The following is a 7,225-nucleotide window of genomic DNA, read 5'->3' as shown; positions in this document are numbered from 1 at the left end:
GCTTTTAGTGATAAAGATAGAACTAGTGTTGACTAGTGTGATGGATGCTAACGTCGGGATCTCACTGGTGGAATTAAATGTATTCAAGGAATATGGATTGGTTAAATTATGTTGTAGGCACTTCCTACACATCCATGAAGAGAGAATAAGAATCTAGCAGGTAAATCACCACTAATAGAATATTGTACCAGGAAAAACTGAGGAAAAATTTAAGGAAAAACTGAGGAAAAACTTAAGGATGCTCCCTTTCAACACTTTTATTTAACATAGTACTGGAAGTTCTAGCCAGAGCAATCAGGAAAAATAAATAAAGGTCGTCAAATTGGAAAAATGGAAATCAAATTGTTCCTGTTTTCAGGAGATATAATCTTTCATATAGAATACCCTAGACTCCACCAAAACTCTGTTGAAACTAGTAAACAAATTTAATAAAGTCGCAGGATAAAAAATTAGTGCACACTAACCAGTAGCAACTCTACATACTAACATAAGCTACCTCAAAAAGAAATAAAGAGAATAACCTCATTTATAATAACTACAAAAAGTAAAATGCTCAGGAATAAACTTAACCATGCAGGTGAAAGATTGCTGTAATAGAAACTACAAAACACTGGTGAAAGAAATCAAAGAGGATACAAATGAATGGAAAAATGTCCCATTGACTAAAGAATTAATATTGTTAAAATATCCATACTACCCAAAAGAATCTACAGACTCAATGTAATCTTCACTTAAAAATGTAATTCTTCATAGATTCACCAAAAAAAATCCTGAAATTCATATGGAAATATAAAAGACCTCAAATGAGTAAATTAATCATGAGCAAAAAGAACAAAGTTGGAGAAATTACACTTCATGATTTCAAAATATACTAAAATTACAGTAACTAAAACTGCATTTGATTGGCATAAAAACAGACATACAGACCAATTGAGAAGAACAGAAGAATGAGCGAAAAACACAAAATGGAGAAATAACAGTCTCTTCACTAAATGATGTCAGGAAAAGTGGATAATCACAAGCAAAAAATGAAAATAGACTCCTGACTCCACCAGTTAAGAGAATTGGCTCAAAATGAATCAAAGACTTAAATGTAATACCCACCAGAAGACATAGTCAAAAGACAAGGACATTGGCCTCAAAAAAGATTTTTTATATGACACCAAATGCACAGACAAAAAAAAGAAAAATTCACAAATGAAATTGCATCACACTGAAACTGCAAAGCAAAGAAAACAATCAACTAAGCAAAGAGACAACTTATCAGAATGGAGAAAGTATTTGCAAACTGTAAATCTGGATATGGGTTAATATCCAGAATAAATAAGGAATTCAAACAGTTCAATAGCAAAATGATCCCAAATAATCCAATTTAAAATTGGATTAGAAACTTTTATAAAAATTTCTCAAAAGAAAACATACAAATTACCAAAATGGATAGGAAAAAATGAACACAATCACTAATTATCAGGAAGTGCACATTAAAATCACAAAGATATCTCACCCAAATTAGAATAGGTACTATAAAAAACCCCCAAAAATAACAAATACTGATGAGGATGCAGACAAAGGGAAACTCATACATTGTTGGTGGGACTGTAAATTAGTACATTCATTATGAAAACAATATGGATATTCCTTAAAATCCCTTTGCTGAATATATACCCAAAGAAAATGAAACCAGCATGTTGAAGACACTTGCACTGTCATGCTTGTTCCAACACTATTTACAATAACTAGAATATAGAATTAACCTAAATGTCCCTCAACAAATGAATAAAGAAAATATGGTATATAGCTGGCGGTGAGTGGCCCGGCAGGCCCGCCCCGACCCGCGGCCGGGGAGCGCAGCGCGGGGGCCCTGGCCGGCCGCCCTGGCGCCGCCTCCTCCGGGGCGCTGACCCGCCGCCGCGCTCCTGTTCCAGTTTCACGCAGGCCCCTGGCAAAGCTGGTGCTGCTGCTGCGGCCTGATCCCCGCGGACCGAGCCTGGGAGCGCGGCCGGCGCTGGCGGCTGGAGATGGCGGACACGAAATCCGTGCACTAAACCAGGTTCGAGGAGGCTGTGAAGGTGATCCAGAGCCTGCCGAAGAATGGTTCATTCCAGCCAACACATGACATGATGCTCAAATTCTATAGCTTCTATAAACAGGCAACTGAAGGAGCCTGTAAACTTTCAAGGCCAGGATTCTGGGATCCCATTGGAAGATATAAATGGGATGCTTGGAGTTCACTGGGTGATATGACTAAAGAAGAAGCCATGATTGCATATGTGGAAGAAATGAAAAAGCCATGGTTAGGAGATCGAGGGAGAAGTCAGAGTGCCACCTTCTTGGAGCGCAGTAATGAGCCCGGCATATTCAGGATCGATACTTCGATAGTCCTCAAAAGGCCAGAACCGCCCACGACCGTGAATCAGTGGTTACTGAGACTGTCGAACAGAGAATACAGCCCGAGATTTGGATGGCTGTAAAAGATCATTGAAACTATGCCGATGACTGAGAAAGTTGAAGAATTGCTACATGTCATAGGTCCATTTTATGAAATTGTAGAAGACAAAAAGAGTGGCAGGAGTTCTGATTTAATCTCAGATAAGCAAATGATGAAGAAATCAGGAGAGCATAAGAATTTGGAAGTCATTGTCACTAACGGTTATGATAAAGACAGCTTTATTCAGGAAGTACAAGATGGCATTCAGGCCACTTCTTTCCTGAATGGTGGAAGTGCTGAAGAAGTAAAACCTGTAGAGCAAAATGTGGAGCAAACTGGAAAAACTGCTGTCTGCATTCATCAAGATATAAATGATGATCATATTGAAGATGTTTCAGGGATTCAGCATTTGACAAGTGATTCAGACAGTGAAGTTTACTGTGATTCTACGGAGCAGTTTGGACAAGAAGAGTCTTTAGATAATTTTACGTTAGATATTGGACCATTTCACTATTACTTGGGTGGTGATCCCACCACACCCTTGGAAAATTCTGGTTTCCCTGAAGATGTTCAAGGACCACCTGGAACTGGCAGCATTGGGACTGTGCAGGTGGTAGCAGTAAAAGGTGAACTAAAACATGGAGGAGAAGATGGCAGAAGTAACAGTGGAGCACCACCCCATGAGAAGCGAGCGGGAGAGAGCGAGGAACTCTCTAATGTCAGAAGAGGGAGAGGGCACAGGGTGCTGCATCTGAGTGAGGGGAGCAGGGGCCGACAAGCGACAAGCGGGGAGCGGAGGCGACGGCGAGCGCTGGGGCTCGGACAGGGCCCCTCGAGGACACCTCAGCGAGCAGATTGCACTGGTGCTCATGCGGCTGCAGGAGGACATGCAGAACGCGCTGCAGAGGCTGCACCACCTGGAGACCCTGGCCGCATCGCAAGCAGAATTATCAACATTGCAGTCTAGTAATCAGTCCTCGCAGAGACCGTCTTGGTGGCCCTTTGAGATGTCTCCTGTTGCATTAACTTTTGCTATTGTATGGCCTTTTATTGCCCAGTGGTTGGTCCATTTATATTATCAAAGAAGGAGAAGAAAACTGAACTGAAGAGTGATGTTTTACTCAAGAATACTGCTGGCCCTGGATGACCTCGGAATGAAATGGGCTGAGGATCGAACTCCGGTCCATGTGCTTTCAAGGCAGGCAGTGTAACCACTGAGCTAAATCCCCAGCCCCACGAGAAGATCTTAATTATATTTCTTTTCTGCTGTCCAGTAGTTTGGTTTGTGTACATTCATACATACATATATATTTTTTGCACTACACAAATGACAACATTTTAAGGACTAATATTGCTCATACTTGAATAATCAATCTCTACTAGATAGTAAGTAGCATACATAGATTTACCTTACCCTTGAATTCGAAGGACATTAAATTAATTATTGTTTGGTAACATGTTTTCCTGATTATCTCCCATAGAGAATTATAAGCTGCTTTTCCAAGGTACAATTGTGATAATGAGATCAGATTTATAAGCAGATGTCTTTTGTAAATAAAATATGAGAAAGAATGTAAACCAAGAGTGAACTTCAAATGAGCTTGTAGCTGTTCTATGCCAGTCACTGAATTGCAATTCAAGCAATAGAAAACCGCTGAAAGAGTCTTCTCTGCATTCACACTGTGGCCTGCATATCGTCTTTCTTGGGGATTCACAGAGCAGCTCAGGCCTCATTATTAAAAATTACAGCCCTTTGTACTGGCCTTTGTTTTTAAAATGATCCACAGAATAGACATAATCTGCTGATGTCAGCGATGAAAAATGGGCTTGATGTAGGTTTAAAAGTGTATTCTGAGGCCGCAGGGGACTAACAAGATTTTAATTCAATCATATAGATTTTTTTTCTTTTGTAATCATTTTGCTTTAACTGAGGATATCTAGTGTCTGCTTCATTGGGTGCTTTGAAATATAAATGAAAACTTATTTATACTGTTTTTACAACGGTTAAAAAAAAGGAAACACGAAAATCACTTTTCTGCAACTGGTGAACTCTACAGACTAGACTCTTAACCTCTTAGTGCCTCACCTTCCTCTGGGGTGTAATATTTGGCTGTACCTACTTACAGGGGTATTAGAAGGTTTTACAAGCTAACGGGCCATATGCTTCCATATGAATAACGCGTACCCAACTATATCCCACCTCTCACCTCGACCAAAAGGAAGACTGTTACTTAGACCCTTGAAGACTACACTTAGAGAGTCATTCTTCCTGTATACCTCCCAAAGCTCCTTGTTCACTTAGGTATACCATGTGCTTTAAAGATTTCTTTGATTCAAAAGCTTTGTAACAAATAATTTTTAAGCATTCTGGGTATTATGACATTGGGTTTAGCTTCATATGTTCAGTCTGTTAAATAGGAGGGCCAGAATTAATCCATGTCTAGTATAAAGGGTACCTTGTTTGATTTGAAAAAAGAAAAGTGTGAGTACAGTTTGCTTTTCCTAAACTCTTTTTCTTCTTTTCTTTCATGAAACTTGTTTTATTTTTTATTCTTATCTTGATTAAAATGCATTTGTCTGAAAGGATCTACTAATACTTGTTTTTTTAAAAAAAACCTGTGCTCTACCTATTTAGGAAAAGAAATGAAGCAAGTAACTAAATTATATGTAGAAATAAAGTTTAGACCTGTGGACAGGGATTGTTTTCAAAAATTAGGTATCATTTGTGTATCAGAATGGTGGCTCTTCTATTAGTATATAAATAAAATGCTAATTAAGGATATAAAGAGTTATGATTAATTTTAAGTAGTGAGGGTAGCTAACTTCTAGGGATAACCATTTTTATCTTATTCCAGAGTCTTATTTTATAGCACTTTGTACAAAATTCTTGTAAATAAAATTAAAGATGTAATTATAGGCTATAGTGTTCTGCTTTGTTTAACAAGAACCTCATTTTGAATTGACAGCTATGATATTTTTTTAATGATCAAATTCTTTTCTGTTTCTTTATTGTAAACCTGAGTTAACAATAAAAGGTTACTGAGAAAAAAAAAGAAAATATGGTATATATATATATATACACAATAAATACTATTAAGATATTTTTTAAAACATGAAATCCTGTCACTTGCAGCAAGGTAAGTGGAACAGAAGGGTATTACTATTAAGTGAAATAATCTGGGCACAAAAAGACAAATATCACATGATCTTACCCATATGCTGAATCTAAGAAAGTGATCTCATAGAACTTGAGAATAGAATAGCAGTTATCAGAAAGTGTGAAGGCTAAGGAGGAAGATGAAGAGGAGATGTTGGTGAGTAGATATAATATAGATATAATATTACAGTTAGCTAGAAGGAATAAATTCTGGCACTCTATGGCACAGCAGAGTGAATATAGTTAGCAAAGAGAAGACTTTGGATATACTGTACCTCCTGTCTTAGTCACTCTCTCGTTGTTGGGATACAATGCAGGACACGATGTAAAGGAGGAAAGGTTTATTTTGACTCACAGTTTGTGAAGGTTTCAGTCCATAGTTATCTGGCTCCAAGGCAGGGCAGCATGGCATAGGGGCATGGCAGCAGACAAATAGCCCATGGCAGGGCAGAGGGAAGAAAAGAGAGATCAAGGGAGGAGGGAGAGATACCCCCAGTGAATCACCTCCTCTGACAAGGCTTTACCTTCCAACATCACATTTAGGTATAAACTTATCAGTGGACTAACCCACTGTTAAGTATTACATCCCTGTGATCCAGTCATCTCCCCAAAGCCTCACCTATGAGTACATGAGGCTTTGGGAGAACATCAATATATAAACCATGGCACTCACCATAAAGAAGTGATAAAGTAATGGATACTTACACTGAATTGATCATTACTTAGTGTATGCATAAACCAAAGCATCACACTGTATTTCATAAGTATGTACATATATTATATCAGTCAAAAAACTAAATCACTTAATTTTTTTTTAATTCTGGCAGATCTGAACCCTATATTCCTTTGGGATTTTGCCCCAGGCTAAGTTCCTAAACAATATGATCCTTAGCCATGGAATTCTGGTTGCCTGCAACCACCTGTAAACATGGCAGAATCCTGTCTTAGGAATCTTGGCAATTGCTTTCAAAAACTCTTTCTTGCAACACAGAGGTCTAAAATGGCAAATGGGAAGTAAGCTGGGCGGCGAGCTGTCTAAAAATGTCTATAAGGGTGTATTGACATGATTTTGCAATAACTCTAAAAGTTGAGGTTGCTTATTTTGAGAATAATAAATTTTACTTGTTCTGAAAGCCAGTTGACTAGGGATTTCCTGTTAGTTGCTGTTTACATCGTTCCAGCATATACTTCACCACCACCACCAGTTCACCAGCTTGTCTCTGAACTGAGGCTGCAGTTCCAGGAGCAGGTGCTCTATAAAAGGCTTTTTACTTGATTAGATGTATTGTAGGAGAAGCCATAGGATGGGAAATCATGAGATAAAGTTTCTGGCCTATGCTGTGCCAGCTTTGCACATATCATTCACCCTCTCGGAGGCTTGTGTGACAGCTAAAGTAGCAAAGTGGGAAGTCAGATAGCCTGGCTTAGTCCTGACGTCATCACTTACTAGCTTTGTGACCTGGTTAAGCCTGAACTTTCTTATCTTTAAAGTGGGCTAGTGCCTTTTTATACCATTGTCACCAAAATTTAATGAGACATGCCCTGTTCAACCTTTAACACAATACCTAACACGGTAAATACTAAATAAAAGTCATCATCATAATCTCCACAATAAGAGATTGAGTCTGAATAATCACTGC

At 38.5% G+C, this 7,225-nt stretch overlaps 1 pseudogene; it reads left to right on the top strand.

Moving 5' to 3' along the window:
• The first annotated feature begins 2,003 nt into the window (after positions 1 to 2,003).
• Positions 2,004 to 5,418, top strand: LOC101716561 (acyl-CoA-binding domain-containing protein 5-like; annotated as a pseudogene).
• Positions 5,419 to 7,225: the final 1,807 nt, after the last annotated feature.

Source organism: Heterocephalus glaber, unplaced genomic scaffold (genome assembly GCF_053883595.1).
Source record: "Heterocephalus glaber isolate CG9 unplaced genomic scaffold, H.glaber_assembly_v1.0 deba00001465, whole genome shotgun sequence".
NCBI lineage: Eukaryota > Metazoa > Chordata > Mammalia > Rodentia > Bathyergidae > Heterocephalus > Heterocephalus glaber.
Note: the sequence above shows the minus strand (reverse complement) of the source record. Positions and strands in the feature narration are given on the sequence as shown.